Genomic DNA, 15,246 nt, shown 5'->3' on the forward strand with positions numbered 1-15,246 from the left:
TGTTTTTCTTTGGCTTACTTCACTTTGTATAATAGGGTCCAGTTTCATCCACCTCATTAGAACTGATTCAAATGTATTCTTTTTAATGGTTGAGTAATACTCCATTGCGTATATGTACCACAGCTTTCTTATCCATTCATCTGCTGATGGACATCTAGGTTGCTTCCAAGTCCTGGCCATTATAAACAGTGCTGTGATGAATATTGGGGTATACGTGTCTCTTTCAATTCTGGTTTCCTTGGTGTGTATGCCCAGCAGTGGGATTGCTGGGTCATAAGGCAGCTCTATTTCCAGTTTTTAAGGAATCTCCACACTGTTCTCTATAGTGGCTGTACTAGTTTGCATTCCCACCAGCAGTGTAAGAGGGTGACTTGGGGCTTTTTGTGTAGCAAAGTTTTCTTCAAGTATCGTAGAAATAGGGAAAGCTTCTGGCATAGACATCAGAAGGGGACAGAAAGAGTGCCCCTTTGCCAGCTTTTAGCAAGATGTTTTATGTCTGTTAGAAATAAGCTGATCGGGTAAGAGAGACATCTTAAGGCTGAGGGAGTTTCACCAGGCCCCTCTCCCACAATATGCATTTTTAAGATAGAATGGCATGAGGTGTGTCATCTCTCCACCACCCTAGACCATGTAACAATTGACAGGAATACTAATTTGTTGAGTCATTATCACCCCAAGGTTTGAGAAAAGATAAAAGTTAGTCATAATATGCTTTCTTCTTTAGAATGTCACTCCAGAAAGCACTTTAAAATGTATGCATGGAATGTTTTCATATGTATACTTTAAGAAAATTTCCAAATATTAACATAACCACTGCATTATTTTCAAGAGTAATATAAATAAGATACAGATGCAATTAGGAAAAATGAGCTATTGTGCCATTGACTTCTTGCGGTAGTCTTAAGGCAAATTCCAAAGCAAATACATAGTTTCATTAACATAGCTTAAGAAAAACATTTCCATAAGGAAAACACATTGATTAGCTCAAGGCAGAACAAGGTGTCCTCAACACAGAATTAAAAGAAGCCTTTTTAAATTTTGTATAGTGAAAGAAATAAACATCTACCACTTGCAGTTTATTTTCTACTGCTGCTTGCGGACGTCTATCCTTCCTACCTGTTATCCTCTCAATACCTACTCTGACTTTTAGATCAAGAACTCAAAATGTATGTCAAAATTTTTCATAAGCAAAAATGTTAGTAGTTGAATGTACATCTCTCAACAATTTTTTAAATTTTAGGTAATTTTTACTCACATTATTTTGTCAGTTTCAATAGAACTCATATGCAAAGCAAAACATAATAATTCTAAAGAAAATAAAACAAACAGTATATGTCACCACTGGATCCTCAGTGCAGCCTCCAAGATTCTCAAACAGGGCAAGGACACCTGTCTCAGGAGACAGAAACCCCTCTATGCATCTTCCCAGGAGATGAGAGTCAATAATTGTTTTGAACCTGCACTCAAGGATATGCCATGAAAATAAATTACTCGATATTTGTATGACAAGAGTCTGAACCAGAATGATAATTTAGTTTTTCTTTTAAGTTCTATTTAATCCTAAAAGTGATATACTGCTGTAGAAATGAATTAACCAACAAAATAGTGAAATATTTATACAGATTTATTGAACTTAATGCATTTTCTTTAAGGTTAATATGATATAACTAGTTCATGAAATGTCATTGTCACCTGGAGTTAGATAGTCATGGGATATTTATATGTAGGTTGGTGTCATTAGTGTCAAGGATTAAATAGGATTGTACTTATGGGAGTAAATTTATATGGAAATTGCAATTAGCTCATAGGATTTTAATGCTATTTTACAAAAAAGCACTGTAACGTTCAAAAACAAAAACCTGTTGTGTTCAATAACTACACTCCTGTCTTTTTTAGTTTTCAATTGGAATATCTGCAGGCTTGTAATGGATCTTTGTTTTATTTTTTTCTTATTTATTTATTTTACTTTACAATATTGTATTGGTTTTGCCATACATCAACATGAATCTGCCACGGGTGTACACGTGTTCCCCATCCTGAACCCCCCTCCCACCTCCCTCCCTGTACCACAGACATTTAGAAAAAAGATCCATGTCTATGCTTTCTTCTTTAGAATATCACACCAGAAAGCACTTTAAAATATATGCATGGAATGTTTTCATATGTATACTTTAAGAAAATTTCCAAATATTAACATAACCACTGCATTATTTTCAAGAGTAATATAAATAAGATACAGAGGCAATTAGGAAAAATGAGCTATTGTGCCATTGACTTCTTGTGGTATATTATTCCGTAAAAACCTATACAACCAACAACCAACTCTAGCTACTATTTTAAGCAAATACACTGGCAGTGCTTTATTCAAGATAAGCACTTTAAACTTGCAATATACCTGAGTCTGACAATCCACTAATTTTCTTTTTTAAATATGGTCCATTCAGATGAAAATATTAGCTTTTTTGAATGTGTTGTATTTCTTCACCTCAGCCTTTTTGTTCCTTTTTTCTCTACTCAACATCTACCATCCATTTTAAGAATTCCCCTGCCCACGCAGAAGACGTCAGTTCCATCTCTGGGTTGGAAAGGTCCCATGGAGAAGGAAATGGCAGCCCACTCCAGAATTTTTAAAGGTGGGAAATTCATGGACAGAGAGGTGTGGTGGGCTACAGTCCATGGGGTCCAAAAGAGTCAGATATGACTCAGCAATAAACAGCAGCATCCTACATCTAGAAGATGTGTTGGTGCAAATTTATGCTCAATTAAAAGTGACTCAATGAATGATAAAGATAAGTTCTCATTCTCTTCCTGTCTTGAATTGAGGCTTTTGCCAAGTTTCAAATGTAATTCTCTTCTCTTTATTTTCTTCTCCCCTTTGGAAACATTATACATTCCATGAGTTCAATTATAAATGTTTCATAAGTACAATTCTCATATCTCCTCAGAACTCCAGTCGTGCATTCTAAGTGATGGCAGGGTGTGGTTATGTGGAAATGCAAACCAGTGGATTGAAGGATATTTAGAGTGGACATTATAATCACATTAGTTCTTATTCTCAGAACATTACTTGGATAATGTAAACCCCCAGTCTCATTGACAACCTAAAGATTAAATAACTGTTTGTTATCCTCTAAACTTGCTCCTACTCTTGATTTCCCTATGCCTCTTACTCCTGTCATTTCTCCAAAAATCAGTCAAGGTACATCATAATCACTAGTTATCTACTGTACCCTCATGCCTTATAAATAAATTTCATAATTCCTAGCTTTCTAAAACTTATTTGCTGCATTTTCCCATTTCTTCTTCTTCTTTTATGACTGTGCATATTAAGTGAAATTTTTTTAAACTCCCAACTAGGAATCTCTAATAACTTCATCCCTATTTATTTTAAAGGTGTACTATATACATGTTCTAACTGGTTCTACAAAATTCAAAATGATAAAAGTTCCTGAAATTTTGCTTGGGTCATATTATTTTCTTTCTCAAAACCATGTGATGCTTTTTCTATTGCTAATAGTATTGTCTGAAGGTGGTTTAGTTGCTAAGTTATGTCTGACTCTTTTTGCATCCCCATGGGCTACCTGCCAGGCTCCTCTGTCTATGGGATTCTCCAGACAAGAATACTGGATTGGGTTGTCATTTCCTTCTCCAAGGGATCTTCCTAACCCAGAAATCAAACATGAGTCTCTTGCATTGCAGGTGGTCTCCTGCATAACAGGCAGATTCTTTACCACTGAGCCATTGCCTGAAGACCAAAATATAAAATTTAAAAGGTTTCAGAAAATATATAGAAAAGGTTATCTTCTAAAATACCAGAAATAATATTTAGTAGAGATTAGGGTGTTGTTAATAAAAGTATGGAAAAGACATCCAGAATAAAAAAATGGAAAAAAAATTGAAAGAAGGATAATGATAGTAAATATAATAAGGAAATCTGAACTCCTCAACCTGGTCAAATAATGAAAGATTCCTCTTTAGGACCTGCATAAAATTGTGAACTTGAAGATAATTGAACCCGCATGTAATTGTATTTCCACTGGAATCTCAATGATCAGATTTAGAACACATTGTTTTATCAATTTATGTTTATTTTGTAACTAAATGTTTGGCCTGCCAAACGTAAGATAGATCAGTGATTCTTATTGACTGCAGCCCAATATGGAATGTTTCATCACTTTAAGGGAAAATTTTATTTGCTACACTGAAATGGGCTGTGTTATTGAAATTTATAGGCTGGGGTGAGGATGCTGGGCTTCCTGCATCCTGCATAGGTGAGACTCACATATTGTGGCATTCAAATATTCTGGGAAATAGTCTTATAGCTCAAAGGCCTATTTATAATTAATTATTCAAACCTTGAAACTAAGTATATTTAAATATTAACATATATAAAATTTATATATTTATTTCTAAATACGCTTTAACAGTTTCAGGAAGAAATTTACTCTATAAAGGAAGGAAAGACTTCGTTTCTTTGGAATTTTACCAATATTTGTTCATATCTCAGAAAAAGTCATCATCCTGATCATTAAAATATCACCATTTGTGATATTTGAGTCAGTCACTAAAATCTTGTGGGATTAGTCTGTGTTTATAGCTCTGAAATTATCAATAGTATCTGTCTGTCCAAGTTTCTGATTATTACAATATGCTATCAGGCTTACTCAAGTCCAAGAACCTTTATATTAAAATATAAATTACTGTATAATGAATTACTTTTATTTTTTCTTTATGTGAAAGAACACTTACTTTCTTTGTTGTAAGTTATGTGCATTCTGAGTTATTTCATTCATGATTTTTTTCAGGATATTAATTGAAACCTTGTGAAATGTTTGTTATAAAAAGAAAGTAGGGAAGCATGGTGTGCTACAGTCCACATGGGGTTGCAAAGAGTTAGACACAACTGAGAAACTGAATTGAACTGAACTGAATATAATAACACTGAATGATGGCAAAGATCTACAGCAATGATAACTCTCGTTCATTGCTAGTAGGAATACAAACTGTTATTTTACAAGCCATGAAGCTGAACCTAATCTTACCATATGATTCAGCAATCAAACCCTTTGATGATTACTGAATTGAGTTGAAAACATATGTCCATATAAAACTCCTCACACAAATATTTATAGCAGCTTTATCAATAATTGCCCAAAATTGGAAGCAACCAAGATGTCCTTTAATGGATGAATAAGTAAACACACCATGGTACAATGTACAGTGGAATATGATTCAGCAATTTTAAAAGATGATCTATCCAGCTGTAAAAATGCAGGGAGGGAAATTAAATGTATATTAATAAATGAGAGAAGATCTGAAAAGATTACATGCTGTATGATTCCACCCACATGACATTCTAGAAAAGGTAAACTATATAGTAAAAAGATCAGTAGTTGCCAAATTTTCAAAGATAAGTTGTTAGAGCACAGAGGATTTTTAGGGCAGTGAAACTATTTCGTATGATACCGTAATGTGGATACATAACATTATGCATATGGCTAGACCTGTAGAACTGTATAACACAATGCATGAATTCTAATGTAAGCCATGGACTTTAGTTAATATTAATGTGTCAATATTAATTTATCACTTATAACCATTGTTTCACACTCACGTAAGCCAATAATAATAAGGGAAATTGTGTATGTGTGTGGGTGAGAGGGATATGAAAACTGTACTTTTTGTTCAATGTTTCTATCAATTAAGTATTTTACCAAGCTTTAAAGGGAGTAACGAATCTGATATAATTGAGATACCATTCTTTTCAGAGTCAGGACAGAGTCAAGTAATATTAGGAGTTGAGTTAGCCTCTTTTTCAGTAAGCTACTTTACCCCATGAGCCAATGATTTATACTGAATAAACCACTGATTTATTCATTCCTTAAGCACCTTTATCTAAATACATTTTCTTCTTCCAAAAATGTTTTTGTTTTACAAAGCATTTTTCAAAAACATCACTCATGTTGGCCCTTAGACATAATCCTATTATTCCTAGAGCTTTGATACTCTGATCTTATATCACAATTTGCTTTGCATCTATTCCTTTGTATATGCATGTCCCTTATTGAAGCATAATATAAAAGGGTAAATTCATAATTGTTCTGTGGTTTAATGAAGAAAGCAGTAAGATTTTATGACTAACAGAGTATTTTATAAATTGGGATTTCAAGGCTAGCTGTATTTTGAGTATCTAATAGGATCTTGAATTTTGGGATTATCTGTTCCAATGAAAAGCAATTATGTGCACCATTACTACACAAAATGTATGTTGCCACCTATTAATAACTATCATTTGTCTGCATACTTTAATCAATGAAAAATAGTGAGTTACATACATTTCCTCAAACCTTAGATGAAAAGTCATCACTATATAACATTTAAAAGATGTTCCATCTGTCTTCTTGAATTATTTCCAAACTTTAAATTATTTTTCTGATATCTTTCAAGTCTGGACATATGGAAGAAGTCTCTAGGTAGACACTCTTCTTCCTTAAAGTGGCTTTTCTTTTTCCTAGAAGATACAAATTGCACATTAATTGCTTTACTATCTTGTTCCATATAGTATTACTTTGATGAATTGTTGACAATTTAAGTTATTGATTCTCTATATAAGCAATCTTCACACTTGAAGTTCACATCTTTAACACTATCAAATAAAGGAATTAAAATTGTGTCTAAGCTAGTGGGAAGCTCCTCTATAACACAGGGCGCTCAGCTTGGTGCTCTGTGGTAATCTAGAGGAGGGCCATAGCGGTGGGTATTAGCAAGGCTCAAGAGGGAGGAGATATAGGTATACATATAGGTAATTCATGTTGTTGTATAGAACAAACTAGCACAATGTTTTAAAGCAATTGTTCTCTAATATAAAAATAAATAAATGTTAATTACATCTAAAAATGGTCTATCTATAAGGGTATGAAATGCAGGCTGATATTTGACATGATAAATATCATAAAACAGTAGAACTTTAGTGATATTAGGTGGAAAGTATGTTTAATACAATGTTAAATATTTTAAAATATTCTAATATTTTAAATATTTAATTTTTTAATTATAAAAAATTTTAGGAGTTTTTAAAAAACTTTCCAATACTCAAAATATATCTTTACAAAAGCCTAAGTTCAACTTTATAATATATCTTGGTTAACTGTGTTTCTGATCCAATGTTTACTTGGATTAAACTAATTGGTAATTCATTATTATTGTTACTAGTAACGATAGTAATAGCTTTAGTAGTAGTATCATTATTATTTGGTTCATGTTTGACTTCCAGAGTTAGAAGAAATAATGCAAAATGGCATAGAATTGTCATTTTATGTTGTAGCCCATAAAGAATCAGAAAATGAGTTGTCTTCATGACTGTTTTTAGTCAGTACACAATTATTTAAGACTAAATTTCAAAGGAAACTCTTTATGGATAAAAATCAAATAGTTTATAGCTATCCTAGAAATAAGGTACTTGAAATGACCTTCTGCTATCTTAGAAAATAAGCCCATGTTGGACTTTACCTCAATATGCTCACATAATCATTCAAGTTCATCTGATTTAAAATTAAAATTAGTTTTGGGGAGAATTATTACTTGAGAAGTGTTATAAAAAAAAAAACTATTCACCTCACTGCCAACTCTCGGATTCTACTACTTGAATTATCTAAAGACCTCATGTAAATTTATGTTTTGCAATATCTCCATATGGAGATTAGATGATTTTAAAAATAAAAAGAGTCTGTGAACTGGCCTGTAACTCTTATGTGTTACGCCTTCTCCAGAAAAATAATTTTGGAAAAGATTTTGGCAAATACTAAGACATTCTAGTTAATTCCAACCTGTTCAAAATCCTATAAAACATGATCTTAAAATTAAGAGGGTAATCTGGACTTATGGATAACAACTATGTTTAAAATATAGACTTTCTCACTGAACAGGTGAGAAAGAAAAGATATATATGTTTAATACATTGAAAGAAGAGGTTTTCAATAGAATATCCACATTTCACTCCCAGATTCAGTTATGGTTATGGAATTCAGTTATGGAATATTTTCTTCTCAAATTTTGAATATAGTTAACCTTTCCATACTTTGTGTTGCTTACAGTACAAGTTAAGTTGTTATGAGCAGATGAAGAATAGTAAGAAAAAAAAAGGTGTAATTTTTAATTTAAATGAAGTGTTTGAAAAAATATCTGAGCTTAAAGGCTAGTTATACTGCTTGTTAGCTATGTTATCCTGGGGAAAATAAATAGATCCCTTTGACGATCTTCGTTGTTGTTATTCAGTCGCTAGGTCATGTCTGACTCCTTGTGATTCCACAGACTGCAGCACTTCAGGCTTCCCTGTGCTTCACCATCTTCCGGTTTTTGTATTTAATAATACCGATCTCATTAATACATACATACATGTGTTAATGTTTTATGTTAGTTTTGTGTTACTGTTAGTGTTAATGTGTTAATGTGTTAATGTGTTAATGTTAGTTTTGTGAATTAGATATAATAGGAGTTCAATTATTGAATCAACGATTGTTAGTATTCTTATTGTTGTACAGAGAAACTTTATTTGAGCAAGTACATTCTCTTTAATGCCAAGGAAAGATGTTCTAGAATAAGACTTAAGTTTTGAATTTTTTCCAGTTAGCTAGTTTCCTTAAGGTTGTACCAAAGAATATGTCTAGTTATGAGATAAAGAAAGTCAGGAATAGTCTTGTAAAATGGGTAGAAAGAATATAGGAAATAATCTAATTATCACACTATCAATCCACCACAATCTTCTTTCCATTGAAGAGAATTTACAGATAAGCACTAAAGTTTTTATCTAGTACCATGAAGGGTATCAGAGCATGCAGACCCCAAATATGCAGTTTTGACATGTTGGTTATTCTGAGCTAAAGGTACTTGAGAAACATCAGGTACAAAAGGGTTCTCTGGCTTCCCATTTCTATCTCAACATAGATCACCAAATTTTTTGTGAGAAAAGTGTCCTCTTTGTACCAAGAAGAGAATGACATTCTTATCACTGGAGACTAAGCTGACTCTGAAATGGATCTGTACAGATAAGCCCACGAAAATAACCCTGATCATCCGCTACGTCCTCACTTATATTTTCTACTCTCTTTCCCACAACTTATTATTCCAGGCTAAATTCTTTTGTCTTGTAACTTCTCCCAAAAATATATATTTCTCTGTTTAAAAAGTTTACAAACTGTCAGTTCTCACTGCTTCTTTGGGTCTCTGTTTTTCTTCTGAAGATTCCTGTGTGCCTGTGAAATTATCAAATAAAATCCATATGATTTTCTTCTATTAATCTGCCTTTCATCATTTTAATGCTCAGGCCCAGTAACAAAATCTAAAGGGTATAAGGAAGTTTTCCTTTCATTATACCCTTTATTTGCCCATTATTAAATCAAGTACCCCAGGGAATTAGGTTGATTAAAAGCATGCAACTCAAGAGTGGTTTCAGTGTGGCAGGAGGAGACAGTGGAAACCAAAACATATTTACCCAAGAGGTTTTTGAGAGAATAAAAGGATGTTGAGACCCAGGTGTTAAATAATGAAAGAAGTAATGTATAGCTTTTAAATTATGCAATACATTGGAAAGAGCAAGAATAAAGAGGCAGCAATTTTCCAAGGCTGTATATGAAGCTGAGTCACTGGAACTTGAGCTGACATATGTAGAACACAGGATGGGGAAAACTGACCAGCAAAAACTGCATAGAAAAAAAAAAATTAACACAAGGCAGTTGCCCAGCTGCCTGCACAGCCTCCCAAATTGCAGCAGAAAAACAAGTGGGAGCCAGCTAATGGGATGATATTGGCATGCCTTCTTATTGGCATTGGTAGTGGGTCTCCCAATTACAGTTATCCATCACTCCTTTAAGACATTGCTCAGTTCAATACCAACTGCTCTCTGTGTTGTCTTCAAATGAGGACACTTGTGAACCTGGTCTTTCTGCTACAAATAAGTGGGATGTGGGGTCCTGATTCTTAGGGTTATAGCAGAAAAGGCAACTTCTAGATCATCAGTAATTGGGTAGGACTGATGAACAGCAGCTTGAATATTCCTTGTAGTCAAAAGAGAAGAGATTTTCTTACATTATTTACCTAAATCTTATCTCCCTAAATGTACAATAAAAACACTCAAAGTTTAAGAAATGATATTTAAATTAGTGCTGAGGAATGAGAATGTAAAGAACATCAATTTGATTTTTGTGTTTCCCTAAGGAAGGAAATGATTCCTAGAAACATACTCAAGTGGTTATTTTCAAATTGGGTGGCCAATTTATTAAGAAAAGTGAGTTTTTTTATTTTTGCATTTTTCAATGAAAACGATGCAATCCTTTTGTCACCAGATACTTCAGGTTTTCCTAACCTTATGGCTGTTAACAAAACCAGAAAATGCAAGTTGGACCTATCTATGGATAGACACCATTTGCAGCCAAGAAGCACTATCTGCCCTGTTCTTCTCTCACTACACCTGCTACTAGTATATAACTAAGGCTTATGAAAGCATCCAATGAAGTCTTAATATAATGACAGACAAATTTTTTTACAAACAGCTGAAATGCCAAAGTCTATAATATTTGCCTCCTTAGGGCACTGTGTGGTGTAAGCAAAGTATGGAGCCAATTACAGAAAACTATATTCCAGTAATAAAAGATGGGTAGAGAAGAATTTTGGCAAGTTCTGCCAACTGAGTGGCACACCCTAGAGTCATTGTAGTAGAGATGGGTGCTTAGACTTTTCCATCACATTCTTTGTGAAAAAGTTCTGTGATAAACATGCAAGCAAGCGTGAAGAATCACCATCTCTTTTTTGGGGTCATGGGCTCCAAAGAATGATTCCCTACCATATTAGCAGGAGAGAAAGGTTTATTAGGAGCCACTGAGACTGAATTCTCCATCAAAGAGTTTAACAAACAAAACCAAAATTTTTAATTTATATAAATAACAGAAAAGGAAAAAAAAAAAAAAGATCAAATCAAACAAGTTCTCTCACCAGCACTCAGCAAATCCAGTCTACTGACATTGGGTTGTAGCGAAAGTTCAGCATTTGACAAAACCTAGAAACATTGTGACCTATCATTCCACCATTGACCCAAGAAACTGAAATAAGTACTCCCATCTTTCTGAGATATATTATTCAGTGAAAGGTATAAAGATCATTTTATCAGAGCATTGTGTATTACCAGTTGTGTGATTGGTTTCCCAAAGTGTTATCTCTAAAATGACTCAGCAAAGGCTAAGTGAATAGTATTTGCCTCTGAATAACAGAGCTAAGAACTAGTAGAAAACATACCAGCATTATTGTCTGAAACGTGAAAGTGGAAGATGCTCAGTCATGTCCCACTCGTTGTGACCTCCTGGACTGTATAGTCCATGGAATTCTCAGAATACTGGAGTGGGTAGCTGTTCCTTTCTTCAGGGGATCTTCCCAACCCAGGAATCAAAACAGGTCTCCTGTATTGCAGCCAGATTCTTTATCAGCTGAGCTATCAGGGAAGCCTCATAGTCATAAGTTGCTCAGTCATATCCGACTCTTTACGACCCCATGGACTGTAACCTACAAGGCTCCTCCGTTCATGGGATTTTCCAGGCAAGAATATTGGAGTGGGTTGCCATTTCCTTCTCCAGGAGATCTTCCCAACCCAGGGATTGAACCGGGGTCTCCCGCATTGTAGGCAGATGCTTTACCATCTGCGCCACCAGGGAAGTCCATCAGGGAAGCATATCCTGCTTTAAATCCTCTTGTAAATTTCATTTTACACAAAATTGTATATTTTGTAACTTTTTTATATAACGTGGATCCACTAAAAAATGCGAATAAACAAAAGCTCATAGACAAAGTTTTAAAGCAAAGAAAATAAGTATCAAGCATAAGTGTTAGCCATAGTCCTTAGCAAGAAAAATTGCAATCAACAAACACTCGTTCGGTTGGTTCCACCATTGACTATATGATCTTAGCAATCTACTTAAACCCTGAATCTCATTTTCTTTATCTAAATCCTGAGGATAGTAATATACAAAACAACATTTTGAAGAAAAATGTTTAAAAGATAAACTTTGAAAAGTGCTATAAAGCCTGATGCTGAAAGATGCTCAGTAAAAGTGGGTGTTGTTACATTTTTGGTATCCAAACATAGTTAGAATTAGGAAAGCTATCTCATTAAGTAATAAAATAAAATAACAAAGAAAAGCTCACAAAAGCTAACTATTCATTCTCAGTAATTTCAAATTTGTCCTTTTCTTTCATTCAAGATAAGACTTCTTTGTGGATATTCAATATTATTGTGAAAAGTTTCAAAAAAGATCATATTATGATAAACTTTGGTAGGTAGTGGATGGTATGTTAGAACAGGTGTTAACTGTGAGCAACTTTATGATATTTCAGTAACTATTTTAATAGTATTTTTTGCACTTAAAGACAAGAAAGGAATTAGTTACTAGTGTTAGTCACCTATAGGTTTCAATATTAAATCTGGCAAATTATATCTCAGCATTTAGTTCTTCCTCTCATAAACAATGGTAACAAAACTTTCTGCTTATCTCAGATGTAAGGTGAAAGGAAACAATAGGATGATGTATATGAGAATTATTTGTACTGTACATAATGAATAACTATTTTAACCAATTTATCTGATGATGCAGAAGACAAATAGTAAAATGTTAGACATTATTTTTAAACTGCTGAAATTTAAAGGGAAAACATTGCTGATTGCAATATTTGCTGCAATTCCTTCTTAATCCACATATGAGTATACATTTTAAACTTTAGAATCCTTTTAATGGAATTAATTCAGGTTGAAAAAATTATAAGTAATAAATCTAAAGGATTCTAACAAATCACATTTTAAATTAAGAACTTGTTTAGATAGATATAAAGTTGATATATATATTATATATAATATTATATAATTATATTATATACAATATAATATATATTGACATATTATATATTTTTATATATGTAAATATATATATTTTATATAACCTAAGAGTATGAAGCTCATCATTTGAAACATTATTTTGTTATTTTATTAATTAGCAAAATAAAATATATATGTTAAATTTTTTGGTAGTCTTTTAGTGGTCTTGTATTTTGAAGTAGACAAGAACAAAAATTTAATTGAAACTTTAGAATATGATGAAATTAGCATAATTAACTTTAATAAATTAATAATTATAGAGAGGACATATGTTTTGAAAGGGACATTATTAATTTTACTAAATTCAATATTTTCTAGTTTCATGCATAATTCATTTATGCAAACTAGATGCATGACATTAGACAGAGATTTTTTCATTTAAGTATATGATTGGTAAATGGTAATATTCTGCTATTCATTATCTTAACATATTAGTTTCTAAACATCTTGAAATAATTTCCTTCAAATTGCAATTCAAACCTCAATGCGCTCTGGGTTGTATTTTTGCATTATAATGCTATCTAAAGTTTGATGATTTATATGAAAAGCATTAGTTAATTCTTCCTTTAGAAAATAAGTGAATCTTCAGCTTAATGAAAATCACAACTCTAATAATTTGATTTCCATTATTTTTACTCCTAGTGAAAATGCTAAATCATTTAGGATGTTTACATTCTTACTTGTTATTGATCAGTTTCTAGGTTCTTATAAGACAAATTTAGGCAACGAACTTGCTGAATGTAAAGACAAATTTGGCTTAGAGAGTTAAATATTCAATAAGAATTCCAAGATGTTTCATTCTTCAAGTGAAGATTCTTATTGGAGAGAATAAGCTTTTATGTTGCTCTAGAGACAATTTAGCATTTGATGAAACTGTGGTTAAAGTTTTTATTTATTTATCCTACATGTTCCAATCATCTTCCTCTCAAACATTAAAGAAAATATTTGGAAATACAGAGCACCTAGAATATTTTTGTACATTTTATTAAGATATGAGTATATTAATAAGCAGTAAAGTATAATTATACTTGAAAATCTATTTATAAGGGCAATATTTGCATGCCCTCCTGCCTAAGTAACATTATGTTTTCATCCCTTTACTGGATGAATAAAAGTTCAGTTCCTTCTTCTTCTAATTGCCATAGTTGCCTCTTACAGGGAAATTGATTAGTAATCTCAGGAAATTCCTTAACAAACTTGCTTTCATAGGTACCCAACACAATGCAGTCATTCAATATTTAAAGAAAGAAGAACCAAAAAGGAAACTATGAAACCATGGTGTGAATATCTTTTATACCCAATAATTACTTCATAGTGAAATTTTCCTTCGTTTCGATATTTAACTTGAAGGTAAATATTAATTTAAAAATTGGGTTTAATATCTTATTGTTTCCATTGCTTCATTTAGGCTCTACATATTCTTATTCGGAGAGGGAACTGGCAACCCACTCCAGTATTCTTGCCTGGAGAATCCCATGGACAGAGGAGCCTGGTGGGCTACAGTCCATAGGGTTGCAAAGAGTCGGACACGACTGAGCAACTAATACACACACACATTCTTTTCCCAACAGGGAGTAATATAGCAGATATATTGTTAAAGGGTGTTTCTGTTCTCATAAACCAAAAATTTTGTTCTATGCACCAACACTGGCACCATATCTCTACAGAAAGTGTTGAGGCATAGAAGACGTGCAGAGAGACATTCATAGAAAATCAAGTGTTAATTTGCTTTTTTCTAATATTTGCCTAATGTAATGCAGATATTATTCTTTTTAAAAAAATATTTTTTATTGAAGTATAATTGATTTATAATATTGTGTTTGTTTCTAATGTACATCAAAGTGACTCAATTATATCTACACACACACATATAAGTAAATATATGTTCTTTTTCAGATTCTTTTCTCATGTAGGTTATTACCAAATATTGAGTACAGCTCCTTGTGCTATACAGTAGGTCCTTATATACTTGTTATATATTTGATGTATACATATATATTATGTTACTTATATATTCGATATATAATAGTGTGTATATGTTGCTCCCAAATTCCTAATTTATCCCCTCACCTTTCCCCTTTGTAACCACAAGTTCTTTCTATGCTTGTGAATCTCTTTCTGCTTTGTAAATAAGTTCTTTTATACCAGTTTTTAGATTCCACATATGCGATATCATATGCTATTTGTCTTTGTCTGACTTAACTTCACTAAGTATGGTAACCTCTAGGTCCATCCATGTTGCTACAAATGGTATTATCTTATTCCTTTTTATTTCTGAGTAATATTCCATTGTATATATGTACCACATCTTCTTTATCCATTTATGTTTCGAT

Source organism: Ovis aries, chromosome 17 (assembly GCF_016772045.2).
Source record: "Ovis aries strain OAR_USU_Benz2616 breed Rambouillet chromosome 17, ARS-UI_Ramb_v3.0, whole genome shotgun sequence".
Lineage (NCBI taxonomy): Eukaryota > Metazoa > Chordata > Mammalia > Artiodactyla > Bovidae > Ovis > Ovis aries.